We start from the raw sequence: 15,261 nt of genomic DNA, 5'->3' as shown, positions 1-15,261 counted from the left end.
CAAGTCTTGAGTGCAAGTGGAACTAGGGAGGAAGAGAAACCACATTGTGGCATTTCTCAGGAGGCTGCCAGGAGGACCTGTGGGGTGTCCTGCCAAGGTGTGGGTCAGACTGAGATTAAGCTAAACTTTGCCTGTGAGGCTTTTAAAGGAAAAGAAGGGTCATCAGAGCCCCACGGTGAAGCTGTTCACCTACACGTCTACTCTCTAATCTTTCAGGTACCTAGCTCCAAATTCAATTCAGAAGCACAGGCCAACACAATCAGACACCCTACTTAATTATACTTCCTCTTAGGTAACACTGGGTAAGAGTGACTAGACAGTGACTCTCAGCAGGATGATCAGGCCACAACCAGGCTCCCCATATGTCCCAGATGCCATCAAGGTTCACCAGTCAGAGCCACATGGCTTCCTCCTGGGAGAAAGGAGAAGCGGGAATAAATTGCTCTCCTTTCCCTGACTGATTAATCTCAGTACAGCATGAGGTGTTGGCACTCATCATGATGGCAGCAGGAAATTCAGAGCAATACGATGATCACTGGGGCTAGAAAGTTTACACTAGTTTGTTGCGTCTTTATAGTAGAGGTCAGACAAATTTCAGACCACCTTTTCTAGGCGTATTATTCCCTAAAGTGGGAACTAAAGATCACAGAGCACACAGGAAGAAGTCAGTTATCCTTCCTTGGAGTTCTGCCTAGCAACTCATTTGGGCCCTCTAGGTTCCCACCTCAAGGAAACACGACCCATTAGAGGGGTAGTGGTCTCAAGTATCTGGAAATCCCTGACAACTGCCTCAAGTATAGATGATTAATATTTGGTAGGCAAGTATAAGCTACTTAACAATATTCTACTGGGGTACAAACTGCATTAGGAGATAAGCATCACTTATTACAATAGGAATGAGGCGATTCTGTGCCTCTTGAGGTAGACAAACTCCCTGAGTAGAAGTGAACAATTCCCATAAAGTATGCCAAAATGCCTCTGAAGAGAAATCTGATAAAAATCTTTTCCTCCCTGTTGGTTACCACTGTCATAATCGGCACATTATAGTGTTTGCTCTGGTAGTCCCAGGTTGTTGACAGGATTCCAAGAACTACAACAGAGGCATTTTGTTGTCATGGGGTTAAGATTCAGATTCTATAAAACTGGAGGTTAAGATTAATGATGCAAAGAGACCTCAAGTACCAGAAGAAACATACAGGACAGAATCTACCTTCTTGTCAGCAAGGTCAGGTAAAGGATGACAGATCCAGCAAGCAGTTAAATTCAGAGCCATAACTACAGTCTAGAAAATGTACACAAGAGGGTTCTAATCAGGAAACCATGAGAAATCATGACTAATATGATGAGGTATTCAGGCCTTTGCCCAAGGACACAGCTCCAAGGACATCCACTCCCAAAGTCAGCAGCTGCTGAGTTTCTAAGTGTCCTTAGATTAAGATCTTCCATTGGCCTGTAGTTATACTGAAGATGGTGGCAACAGTCTGGAGTAAATTAGATTAATGGTTTCTAAGCGCCCCCTACCCCCATGATCAGTACTGTCTTCCTTCCCCACCAGCATAGGGGAGCCATTCAAATTTTGCTGGATGAGAAGGAATGGCACTCAGTTGTAAAGTGAATAATCCCATGCTCTAAGCCACCCTAGCCACAACACTTTGCCCAATGACATGATCATATAGAAGGAAAATGTAAAAACTGATAGAAATTGTGGCAGTGAATCTTTAGGGGCATAATGAAACAGTGACCTACTGAAGATGAATTTCTGTCATCCAATAAACATCCTTCAACTACTTCAACTAAAGTAACATGTAGCAAGAAACTGAATGCAGAAGCAGATATAAGAATCCAACTATTAGCCAGACATTAAAGAGATTTGCAAAAATACAAAACAATGCCACTCTTTTCACTGGTGTTTTGTGTTGTTTTGGAAAACATTTATATTAACATGTAAGGATTAACTGTGGTTTTTAAAATTATCATTCATTTATTTATTTTTGGCTGCGTTAGGTCTTTGTTGCTGAGCGCGGGCTTTCTCTAGTTGTGGCAAGTGGGGAGCTACTCTTCGTTGTGGTGCATGGGCTTCTCATTGTGGTGGCTTCTCTTGTTGCGGAGCATGGGCTCTAGGCGCGCGGGCTTCAGTAGTTGTGGCACATGGGCTCAGTAGTTGTGGCTCACGGGCTCTAGAGCGCAGACTCAGTAGTTGTGGCACATGGGCTTAGTTGCTCCACAGCATGTGGCATCCTCCCGGACCAGGGCTCGAACCCGTGGTCCCCTGCATTGGCAGGCGGATTCTTAACCACTGCGCCACCAGGCAAGTCCTACTGTTATTTTTAAATAAAATAGTTTTTAAAAATTCCTGTTTCAGTTTTTAATGCAGTAAACATTGATGTAACCTACATAAACAAATGTTCTTTAGGGTCTTTAAGAATTTTTACTGTATATAATTGCTTCCTGAGACCATGTGTTCCTGCAGTCTCCAGCTGCAGAGAAAGCATGTCCATGCAGCTCTCAATGGAGGGAGAATCTGGAAGCACACATCTGACTTCTATGGACTTTGCCTATGCACATCTTTTTCCCATTGGTCCTATATTGTATCCTTTGCTGTCATAAACTTTAGCCACAAGAATACAAAAAGCGAGAAAACTAACAAAACCACAAGTTGGGTCTCTGAAAAGATCAACAAAATTGATAAACCTTTAGCCAGACTGAGCAAGAAAAAAGACTCCGATTACTAAACTCAGGAATAAGGACATTACTACCAACCTTACATTTAAAAAGAGATACTATGAACAACTGTATGCCAATATATTCAGATCATTTGGATGAAAACCCCTGTGATATTGTAATTTATAATAAGAAGTACATTATTAGGTCTTCATCCCCATTTCTGGCACAAAGCTCCTAAAACCCTCGTATTTTCCTTAGTGAGAGTGATAAAGGTGTCTTTTGTTATGTCACTGAGGTGACTTTCTGACTGCACCTAAGGATGGAGGCTGGTTGCCAGGAGAACCAACCAGATGATTTTGTAACACAGCAGGACCCTATGGGGCCTTCCTGGGACAGGCCTTCCCCCCATATCCTCTGCTTTAGCTCCTCTCTGAAGTACCTAGATAATAGTATTTGATGCAAATTTCCTGGGTTGTTGGACAAACTACATGATGAGGTTAACCCCTGTGACACCACCCTGCTGCCTCACCATCAGCCAATCAGAGAACTGTGCGCAAGCTGATCACGTACCCTGAGAGCCCCGCCCCAATCACCTGGCCTTTGAAAATGCTTTGCTGAAACCCTTCAGGGAGCTCAAGGCTTTTCAGGGCATGAGCCACCTCATCTCCTTGCATGGCCTTGCAATAAACCTTTCTCTGCTGCAAACTCTGACATTTCAGTTTGTTTGGTCTCACTGTGTTTGCGTTAACAATTAGAGGGTTGAGCTTTCAGTCCCACCCCTCACCCCCAGCCCCGCACCTCCCTCCCCAACCCCACAGCTCCAGGAGGGGAGAGGAGCTGGAGGTTGAATCAGTCACCAATGGCCAGTGATTTAATCAATCATGACTGTGTAAAGAGGTCTCCATAAAAACCCCAACGGGCAGGGTTGGGGAGCTTCGGGGTTGATGAACACATGATCTGGGGAGAAGTGGCATGGAAGCTCCACATCCCTTCCTCCCATGTACTTCACCCTACACATCTCTTCCACTCTTCCATCTGGTTGATGACTCCTATTGTTAAAAAAAAAACAAAAAAAACAAAAAAAAACAGGTCCTAGGTTGGAGCCACTTGCCCCCAGGACAGCAAACTAAGATTTAATTGCAGTTTCAAAATCTCCCAGGACTTAAATTTCTGGAATTTCCTGGTCAGCACTAGTGAGGTAACCTTGCCTGAAACAATACTTTCTTTTCTTTTGCTAACAACCTCCTTCTCGGCCGGGTTTCTATAAAAGGCTTCCATTCTGTACAGCTCCTCAGAGCTCCAATTTACTCTCAATTCATGAATTGTTGAAAAAAGCCAATTAGATCCTCAAATTTACTCAGTTGAGTATTGTGTAACAATATCCTTTAATATCCTTTGCAATAAACCAGTAATCTAGTAAGTAAAATGTTTCTCTGAGTTCTGTGAGTCTCTCTAGCAAATTAATTGAACAGAGGAGGGGGGTCTTAGAAACCTCTTACCAATCGATCAGAAACAGAGGAGGAGGGGTCTTAGAAACCTCTTACCAATCGATCAGAAATACAGGTATCAACCTGGACTTGAGACTGGTGTATGAAGTTCAAGGAGAGGGTCGGTCCTGGAAACCTCCAATCTGTATCCAGTCAGAAGCACAGGTGACAATGTGGGCTTGTGCATCTGAAGTGGGGGGTGAGGCAGCTTGTGGGACTGAGGCTTCGACCTGTGGAATCTGATGGCATTTCCGGGTAGATAGTGTCAGAATTGAGTTTGTAACAGGGAAGAGCCAAATCTAACTACATGTTGGATCTGGTTCTTTTACTTTTAACCTTTGCTTTCCGCTGCTTTTGTTCACTAAAAGGATACTGTCTATACATAATGGCCTGACTCAGGGAACCCTGCCCCTGAATGTTAAACCAAAGTGCCTTTGTTCAGGGAAGTGTCCGGACCCTGTCCACCTGTGGATGGCTGCAAGAAAGAAGAAATCAACACATCCCCTCCTCCCTGAGGCTGGCCATTCCAGGGGATATTTGCAAAACTTATGGCCTTTTTACTTCACTTCCTCACCTCCTCCCCCTCTCTGTTCTATAAAAGAAACTGGCATCCAAACCCCGATAAGGTGGTTCTTTTGAGACACTAGTCTGCCATCTTTTCCGTCTGCCGGCTTTCGGAATAAAGTCATATTCCTTGCCTCAACACCTCGTCTCCTGATTTACTGGCCTGTCGTGCAGCAAGTAGAGGGAGCTTGGACTTGGTAACAAGTTGAATTGTAGGACACCCAACTGATATTCCCAGAGAACTGGTTGTTGGTGGTATGGTGGGGAACCCCCACCCCACACACACTTTGGAATTGGGTGCAGAATCCCAAAAGACACACTGACCAAAACTGACTCAAGAAGATACAGGAAATCAGAACAGACCCATAAAGAAATTGAATTAATAACCAAAAAACAACCCAAGAAGAAATGGTTAGGCCCAGATGACTTTCTGGTGATTCATGCCAAAAATTTAAACATTTAAAACCCACTCTACAAACTCTTCTAAAACATAAAAGAGGGAATACTTCCCAAATCAATTTTTGAGGCCAATACTAAAATCAGGAAATAAATAAATACATAAAATCACAATAAAACTACAGACCAATCTGTTATGAATATAGATGCAAAAATCTTCAACAAAATACTAGCGAACCAAATATAACAGCATATAAAAATAAGTATACACCATGACCAACTGGTACTTTCCCAGAAATGCAAGATTGATTTTTTTATTTTTTATGTTGAACCAATGTCATATAACACATCAGTAGAATAAAGGACACAAACCACATGATCATCTCAAGCACATGTAGAAAAAGCATCTACTACGACTGAAATTAAATGCATCCTAAAATCCAACACCCTTTCAGATAAAAACACTAAAACTAGAAACAAAGGGGAACTTCCTCAACTGGATAAAAGGCATCTACAAAAAAAGCCACAGCTTTAAAGCCTGAATGTTTTTCCCTTTACAAGATCAGGAACAAGACAAGGATATCTGCTCTTGCCACTTCTATTCAACATTGTAGGAGGGGTTCTAGCCATGGCACTCGGCAAAAAGAAAAAAGAAATAAAAGACATCCAGATTGGAAATTAAGAAATAAAACTACCTCTACTTACAGATGGCATCATCTTGTACATAGGAAGTTGTAAGGAATCCACTAAAAAACTAATAGAACTAGTTTGACTAGGTCGCCTAGTACAAGCTCAGTATACAAAAACCAAATTTATTTCTATACAACAATCTAGAAAACAATTCCATTTACAGTAACAGCAAAAAGAATGAAATACTTTGGAATAAATTTAACGAAAAGTAAAAATTGTACACTCTGAATATTACAAAACATTGCCAAAAGAAATTAAAGACTTAAATAAATGGAAACACATCCCACATTCATGGACTGGAAGATTTGATACTCTCAAGGCGGCACTACTCCTCAAATTGGTCTACAGATTCATTACAACCCTTACCGAAGTCCCAGATGTCTTCTTTGCAGAAATTGAGAACCTGACCCTAAAATTCATTTTGAAAAAGAGTATAAAGTTGAAGGACTCACACTTCCCAATTTCAAAACTTTAAACTACAAAACTAGAGTAAACCGCTACAGGCTCTTTGGTGGGGCCTTACGCCAATGGGTATTTCCCAGAACTGCTGCTGCCAGTGTCCTTGTCCCCGTGAGCCACAGCACCCCCCCCACCTCTGCAGGAGACCCTGCACTACCAGCAGATCTTAAAATAGTAACTGCAAATTAATAAAAAGAGCTACCATTGAGCAAGGGTGCACATCACACTGGAAGCCTTTTTAGTTTTGCACTCTAATGGTACTGATGATCTTGCAAGCCTTCCCTGTACCTTGAACCTCTGTGGTTTCCAGTGATGTTGCTGCCCATCTGAAAGGACCTGATGAGAAGGGGAAGAGCCAGCAGTCACGTCATCGGGACACTCAGGCAAAATATGGAGATACTCACATGGCAAAAAACTAAAGCCTCCTTCCAACAGCTATGTGAGTGAGCCATCTTGGAAGCAAATCCCTGAGCCTCAGTCAAGCCTTCAAAAACTGTGTGCAGCTCCTGCCAATATCTTGACAGCAGCCTCATGAAAAGCCCTGAGCTAGAACCACTCAGCTAAGCCATTCCCTGATTCCTGACCCATAGTAACTATATGAGATAACTATTTGCTGTTTTAAGCCACTAATATTTGGGGTAATTATGCAACAACTAATTATAATAACTAATACCAAAGGCTAAAAAAAAAAGAAAAAAAAATAGAGTAAACAAAGTCATGTGGGACTGAACTAGGATAGACATTGATCAATGGAATAGAATCCAAAAACAAACCCTCATATATATGATCACTAGGAAGAAACTAGAATCCAGAATATATAAAGAACTTTTACACCTCGACAACATAAAAACAACTTGAATTTAACAGAGATTTTGAATAGACACTTTTTCCAAAGATATACAAATAGGCAATATGCACAAAAAGATGCTCAACATCATTAACTACCACAGGAAAGCAATAAAATCACAGGATGCCACTTAATGCTCACTATGATAGCTACAATCAAAAAGACAAGTGTTGGTAAGGATGTGGACAAACTGGAACTCCTCCTATGCATTGCTGTTACTACTGAGAATGTATATGGTTCATCAAGAACAGTCTGGCAATTTCTCAAAAGGTCAAATATAGTTACCATATGATATGACAGAGCAATTCCACTCCTAGATATATACATAATATGCGAATTGAAAATGTATGTCCATACAAACACTTGTACATGAATGGTCACAGCAACATTATTCAGAATAGCCAAAAAGTGGAAACAATCCAAATGTGTGTTAATTGATGAAAGGAAAACAAAATGTGGCATAACCATACAATGGAATTATTACTTGCTAATAAAAAGGAATGAAATACATACATGCTTATCATGAATCAATCTTGAAAACATCACGCTAGGTGAGAAAAGAGTCGTAAAAGATCACATATGACATCATCTATAAGAAATGTTCAGAATACACAAATCTAGAGACAAACTAGATTAACGGTTGCCTGGAGATGCATGGGTTGGGGGAGAATGGAGAGTATAGAGAATATATGGAGAGTATAATGAGTAGAGATTCTTTTTGGGGGCAAGAATATGTTCTAAAAGTGATTGTGGTAATGGTTGCACACTATGTGAATATATGCAAAACCACTGTACACTGTTAAGTGAATAAACTGAATTATATGAATATGATATATGAATTATATCTCTAAACTACAGTTTAAAAAAACAAAACATTTCCCAGTTGTTAGCACAGACATGGGCACATGACACGATGAGCACTAATGTAATTATAGACCTGGCAGAGCAACCAGACAAAAGACATGCTCTGTGCAAGTTGAAGCTGACTGGCTATATACCTGGAGATGTTAGGGATACCCAATGAAGGGGGAGCTGTGCCTGAGAATGAAGTCAATGCCAAAGAGGACAGCAGAACTCAAAGACAGTGTCTCAAGTCTTTAATACTTTCTTTCAGATTCAAATGTTGGATCCAGCCAAACCTGAAAGTCAAGCCACATGAACTTTTTTTTTTTTAACACCTTTATTGGAGTATAATTGCTTTACAATGGTGTGTTAGTTTCTGCTTTATAACAAAGTGAATCAGCTATACATATACATATATCCCCATATCTCTTCCCTCTTGGCGTCTCCCTCCCATCCTCCCTATCCCACCCCTCTAGGTGGTCACAAAGCACTTCGCTGGTCTCCCTGTGCTATGCGGCTGCTTCCCACTTGCTATCTATTTTACATTTGGTAGTGTATATATGTCAGTGCCACTCTCTCACTTCGTCCCAGCTTATCCTTCCCCCTCCCTGTGTCATCAAGTCCATTCTCTACGTCTGTGTCTTTATTCCTGTCCTGCCCTTAGGTTCTTCAGAACCATTTTTTTTTTTAGATTCCATATATGTGTTAGCATATGGTGTTTGTTTTTCTCTTTGACTTATTTCGCTCTGTATGACAGACTCTAGGTCCATCCACCTCACTACAAATAACTCAATTTCGTTTCTTTTTATGGCTGAGTAATATTCCATTGTATATATGTGCCACATCTTCTTTATCCATTCATCTGTTGATGGACACTTAGGTTGCTTCCATGTCCTGGCTATTGTAAATAGCGCTGCAATGAACATTGTGGTACATGACTCTTTCTGAATTATGGTTTTCTCAGGGTAAATGCCCAGTAGTGGGATTGCTGGGTGGGATGGTAGTTCTATTTTTAGTTTTTTAAGGAACCTCCATACTGTTCTCCATAGTGGCTGTATCAATTTACATTCCCACCAACAGTGCAAGAGGGTTCCCTTTTCTCCACACCCTCTCCAGCATTGTTTGTACATTTTTTGATGGCCATTCTGACTGGTGTGAGGTGATACCTCATTGTAGGTATCACCTACATTTGCATTTCTCTAATGATTAGTGATGTTGAGCATCCTTTCATGTGTTTGTTGGCAATCTGTATATCTTCTCACATGAACTCTTAAGTTATGTGATCCAAAAAATTCTCTTTGGGGGCTTAAAAAAATTTGCTTATGATTTTTTGTTTCTTGAAACCTAAGTGGACAATATAATTTCTTTAACCACAATTTTAACCACAAGTTAAGATTTTATTTACAAATGAAGTCTTGTAATTTAACACATCTCAAGACAATCTTAGTGACTGTCATTAAATCTCTGCAATCACTTGAGACATTTACCTCAACAGGCTAGCCTCTAACACTGCCCTTCAATTTACAAGCACACTTAGCATAGCAAGCATAGACACACTACATAGCTGTCTGTCAACAAAGCACTTAGAGTTCTTCAAAGGTCCACAAGATTACATTTTTTTTTTTTAGATTACGCCTTTAGGGCTTCCCTGGTGGTGCAGTGGTTAAGAGTCCGCCTGCCAATGCAGGGGACATGGCTTCGAGCCCTTGTCCAAGAAGATCCCACATGCCGCGGAGCAACTGAGCCCGTGCGCCACACAGGCCACAACTACTGAGCATGCGCTCTAGAGCCCACGAGCCACAACTACTGAGCCCGCGTGCTATAACTATTGAAGTCCGCGAGCCTAGAGCCTGTGCTCCGCAACAAGAGAAGCCAGCGCAATGAGAAGCCCTAGCCGCAACTAGAGACTCCCTGAGCGCAGCAACGAAGACCCAACGCAGCCAAAAATTAATTAATTAATTAATTTTTAAAAAAACACGGCTGCAGGTAAAAACCAGAGTTGTCTGGTACTTCCTTACAAAAACAGAACCTCCAACATGATCTACAGTGAAGGGTCTAATCAACACAAACTTGATAAATTGATTTAGAGCTCAAATGAGCAAACTGAATCTCCTCTAAGACAGTGTTAATTTTCTTAGGCCATAAAATATATTTCTTCTCATGACAACAGCTAAGATTTATTAAGCACTTACCATTTACCAGGAGCTCTTCCAAGTGTGTTCTATCTACCAAACTCATTAACTTATCACAACAATCCTGCGAGCTAGGTACTACTGTTACCCCCATTTCACAGAAGATGAGAAAACTGAGGCAGAGAAGTTAAATAATTCTCCCAAGGTTGCAGAGATGGCAAGTGGTAGAGCCAAAATCTGAAGCTCAGCAGTCTGACTGCAGGGACCATTACAGATGATTTCCTAACACTACTTGGAGTTTACAGGATGGAAGCCCTGAAATGACCTCTTTGGCTTTATAGGTTGATGTTTCAGGGAATGGTTCTCCCAGAGTTCTGCTCTGTGCTGCCTTCCTCCAACCCCATGTGCCACATATGATGAATTTAAAAAATAAAATAAGAGACAGACCATGTAGAGAATAATGTTAAGTAGACCTCTTCCTCAGTAACTTAGACCACAGTCACCTCACCATCATCTCCTATTCCTTTTCTTGCAAAGATGAACAACTGAATTCTCCATGCTATGCCAACCATATTTCTCAAGCTTTGACGTGAAATCCACAGCATTCTATAGTTTAATATTTAACCAACACTGATTCAACTTAATAATTTTGTTCCACAACAGATAAATTAGAGTAGACTACTTAGAGGTGACACGCTTACCTTTAAATATGATATTACTCATTCATTACTGTATATGTTCCCATTTCCCCGTGTCAGTACCACTCCACAGTGTGTGTTTACTTCTTTGGTCCTAGGAACAGCAAGAAACATTTTATAACTGATAATAACTTAATATAAAACTTAAATATATAATATATAATTTAATACAAAATTTATAGTTGAATTTATAAAGTTCATATTAAATTTATAATAAAAATACACACTAATCTGTTTACTTGACATGACATTGCTGTGCAAACTGTTCCTTAAGGTTGCACCAAAAGCAAACTAAGTTTACTGAATTCTTATTAAGAAGGCAAAGTAACAAACAGAAACTGGGTCTGCCTTAAAATACCATTCACTTTTTAAGTGATAATTCACGTGCGCTCCTCCTGGGCCACTATTATTTTATCACGCTAAGCAACACTTTAACTCTTTATTGGATTAGTAAACGAGAAGCCAACTGTACAGTAAAAAAAAATAAGTAAAACCTTAACTCATGCATAATAACACTAAATAAAACTTAAATGTGGTTTACAGCTAACGCATTAATCAGAAAAATCCCCAAACAAGCTCTGCGACCCGCCTATTTAAATGCACCCAAGCTCATCCCCATCCCTTGCTGTTCTCTTTATTTTGAATACAGGCACTAGAAGTATTACAAATTGTTTTCAGTGAAACGATTCTCCGTAAGCTTGGATCCTAAGGTCATCTGCTTAGGGAATTCGCGTCCCTCGAGAACATCTAAAATCGGTACGCATTTGTGCATTTAAAAATGCCTCGAGGGACTAACTATTGCAGAGGAACAGAAAGCGTCTCCGGCACAAGCTCGTTCGCGGGCCACTTGGAGATGCAAACGAAGCAATTGTTTCGGGAGGTTCTGCATAATGGGGGTGGGGAGGAAGAAAACACTAGAAAAATAAAAGCAAAACAAATATCTTTTTTTCAAGCCAGCAACAGGAAATCAATAAAAACATAAGCCACTCTCACATCCAGCCTAACCAATCGCCTTGGAGTTTAACAAAATGCGTCCTCGTAGTCGGCACCCGCGACCTCTACCGTGAAGAGTAAGACGATCCACAGAAAACACCCGGCGAGGCGCCGCCCTCTGGGTCAGGCTCTGAGTCCGCGGCTCCTCCGGGCCAGCCCCGCGCCGCGGGAGGGCAGCGAGCCGAGCCCGGCGGGCCCGCCCAGCTCTGGGCGGCGGCCAGCGGGGCGCGCTCACCACGGGCCCGAGGCCCGAGCCCCCGGAGCCCCCGCAGCCGCCACTCTGTCCCCTCCGCAGAACAAAAGCGCTCGCCGCCACACGCCCAGCCCCCGCCCGCAGACACCTGGACTCCCGGTGCTCCCAGCCCCGCCAAGACCAGTGAAGACGTGCGAGCGCCCGCCGGGAACCAGGCCCCCCGCCCCCGCCACTTACCAACGGGCACGCAACCCAGCCAGGGTGAGCGGGGAAAACGCAGCGCCTCGCGGCCCCAGAGTTTAAGTCAACTCGGGTCCGCCTCCAGGGGCGGGTCGAGTTGGAGGCCCCGCTCCTGGAACGGCACAACCCCGCCCCGGGCGCAACGGCCGCTGCGAGACCCGGTCCCCGGCGCCGGGGTCCTAGTGCCGATCGGATGAAGTAGCGTCCGGGGCCAGCCCCGCCCCCCAGACATCTCCCAAACTTGCAAAGCTAGTTTACGTATCTGAGGAAGAAAACTCCAGCAGTGGCTCTCCGCCTTTAACTTGCATCAGATTCTTTCGAAGGATTTGTTAAAAAGGGACTGAAAAGCACCACCTGCAAAACTGCCAATTCAGTAAGTCTAACAAAATTTCTAACAAGTGGGACCATCCATTAACGCAGAGAAACCTTCTCAAAGAAAAGGAAATAGACTCTTTTTGCTGGGGGATTTCTACAGGAGAAAGTTGTGAAAATTAATAAAGGGAAACCTCACCAAAATAGAGTTGGGAGGCCAGAAGGGGGAGCTCTCATGCAGTACAGTACCACTCCCAGTCAATTACAGAAAGAATTGTCAATTACAGGCCCCAAAGAGCAAAGATGTACATTGCAGTTCATACAAGAAATAGACTACCCCAGCAACTCAGCCAATGAGAAACTGTCATCACCCTCACTTTTCACCATGCACTTTCCTTCAAAAGAACCCCTCCCAAATTCCTCCTTTTTCTCTATAAAGTAACTTTCCTTTGTTTGTTGGACTTGCCTATGGCTTTTGCTATAGCTTGCTTGACCCAAATTGCAATTCGGTCACCAAGTGCAAACTGATACCGCTTGCCCCATGACAGGCCAATAAATCGAGAGACCAGGTGTTGGGACAAGGAATAGCGACTTTATTCAGAAAGGCAGCAGTCGGAGAAGATGGCAGACCAGTGTCCCAAAGAAACATCTTACCGGAGCTAGAATTCAGGCTTCTTTTAATACTAAAGGGGGAAGGGGTGTGGTTGGTTGTTGCAGACTTCTTGGTGCAGGCCAGACCCTGGAGGGGATGTGAGAATCCTTTGTTCTTGTAGCTGTCCACAAAGGTCTGGTCACCATGTTCCTGTAAACCTCCAACAAGACAAATGTTATTCTTTGTTCTGCAACTGTTTATCTCTATGTAAATGAAAAGTCTTATACCTTTAAAGGTCAAGCCTGGAAGGCAGAGCCTTGAGAATGCGCTATAAAGTACATTTCAGGCTCTAGGCAACATTTTTTTGGACAAAGGTGCAGAACCAGCATGACTAAGCACAGGCTACGGGGCAACAAAGCACAAAGGTTAGAGCTAAAGGTATCAGGTTTGTTCTTCTCTGTTACAATTCCTCTGCTATTCCGGAATAAACCCATTTTTGCTGGTAAAATAACTTTTATTTTTAAAGTCAACAAAGTAAACAAGGGAATCCAATCTGAGTGAATAAGAATGAGAAAGGGCAGAGTTGGTTAGTTCTTGTAATATGTAGGGCAGGGTAGTCCTTTGCCCTCTTGAGGTGTAGATCATGGCTCTGCACTCACTAGACATACAACTTTGGGGAAATCACTTAACCTGTCTCTGCTCAGTTTTCTCATCTGTAAATTGAAAATAACACTAACACTTACCTCATAGGATCGTTGAGATAGTTACATGAACTAATACATAACTAAAAGCAGCTCCCAGAACATGGGGTGGTGTCCTTGGCTCAGATAAGGGGTTTTCCAGAGCCTAAGCCACACAGGTCAGCAAACAGAAGTGAACCCAAGAAACAGGGAGTTTTGTTGCAAGAAAGTCTGACATGGACCCCACTCCTATATAGCCTAAGGAAGGCTTAATGCCCAGCAAGATTTAATGCCTGGGAAGCTACAACTCATTCTGAAATGAAGCAGCTGATCTCTCTGCTGTGTATCCTTGCCCCTGTTTGTGCTGACTTTCTCCTGTCTCCTTTAGATGAATAAAGCTTGTCTGATTTTCCAAAAGTGTGGTCTTTCCACCACTCCTAAAGTACAACTGACATTTGTCAATATAGCAGGCCTGAAGGGTCACCAGCAAGGAGACTTGCAAGGGGAGGACACAATCTCTAGAACCTGAAAGTTGTTTAATCAGGGGCTGGACTTTAAGTTGCCTTCTCTTTAAGGTATTTATAATTCAGTATGCTAAACAAAGAAACTTGTTATCCGACTGGTCAGGCTGGGGAAAGATTCCCCAAAAGATTAGATTGTTCTATGCTATGTCTCCTATCATAAATTACAAATCCTCTCCCTGTGTTTCACAATATTCAAAAGAAAGTCTCTCTTTAGTCAAATTACTTTGACTATAGATGCTATCTCAATCTTTCAAGAGCATAATACTTAGCCTCAGGCTTGTTAACTCCTAAACTTATAAAACATGTTTTAGAAAAGTGCATGACATCATTAGCATGTCTATAGTAAGAAATTTGTACAAAAGATGCCCATTATTCATTTAAGAGGTAAATGAGGTCATTGGTTTTCTTTTTCTTTTCTTGGTTGTCCCCTATATTCTGTTTCTCCTTCCTGCTAGGTACAAGGTCACTTAACTGGAGAATACATTCCCCAAGTCTCCCTTGCAGCTAAGTATTGCCACATTCTTACAATGACATATGAGCAAAAATGTTGTATGCAACTTCTGCCTAAAGGAATGTCTTACCCTGAAATTCCTCTTTCTCTATTTGTTTATATTGGAATATAGAAATGGCAGTAACCTAATTTCAATCTTAGAAAGGAAAACTATTCCTGAAGGCAGGAATTCTTTTTTTTTTCTGGTGCTTTAAATCTCTTTGGCAGTTTGGTGGAGCCCATAGACCCCTTCTTAGAATAATGTTTTGGAATGCTTAAAATAAAATATATAAGATTACAAAGGAAATTAATTCAGTATGAAAGTTATAAAAATATTAAAAAAAACAAATGTGTGGTATGATAATATGTGTTTCTTTATTAACAAAATAAATAAGATCTAGTAGCAGATCTAATAACAACTGTGATTTTGGAAGTGATGGACATAAATGACATTTCA

General features: G+C 41.8%; 1 protein-coding gene across 8 annotated transcripts in view; it reads right to left on the bottom strand.

Annotated features, from left to right (window-relative positions):
• Positions 1 to 12,291, bottom strand: part of RESF1 (retroelement silencing factor 1) — a 31,477-nt gene extending 19,186 nt beyond the window's left edge. For 5 of the 8 annotated variants that reach the window (XM_036865929.1, XM_036865936.1, XM_036865933.1 and 2 more), the window contains exons 1-2: positions 12,204 to 12,291; positions 10,784 to 10,874 (exon numbers count right to left, since the gene is read on the bottom strand). The gene's annotated coding sequence lies outside the window, so the exon portion shown is untranslated. Of the gene's footprint in view, positions 1 to 4,208; positions 4,391 to 10,783; positions 10,875 to 11,773; positions 11,856 to 12,203 lie in introns of those variants that run through there. The other 3 variants (XM_036865934.1, XM_036865930.1, XM_036865935.1) reach the window with 3 other exon arrangements.
• Positions 12,292 to 15,261: the final 2,970 nt, after the last annotated feature.

This window comes from Balaenoptera musculus, chromosome 10 (genome assembly GCF_009873245.2).
Source record: "Balaenoptera musculus isolate JJ_BM4_2016_0621 chromosome 10, mBalMus1.pri.v3, whole genome shotgun sequence".
Lineage (NCBI taxonomy): Eukaryota > Metazoa > Chordata > Mammalia > Artiodactyla > Balaenopteridae > Balaenoptera > Balaenoptera musculus.
The sequence above is the reverse complement of the archived record's forward strand: the minus strand, read 5'-3'. Positions and strand labels throughout refer to the sequence as shown.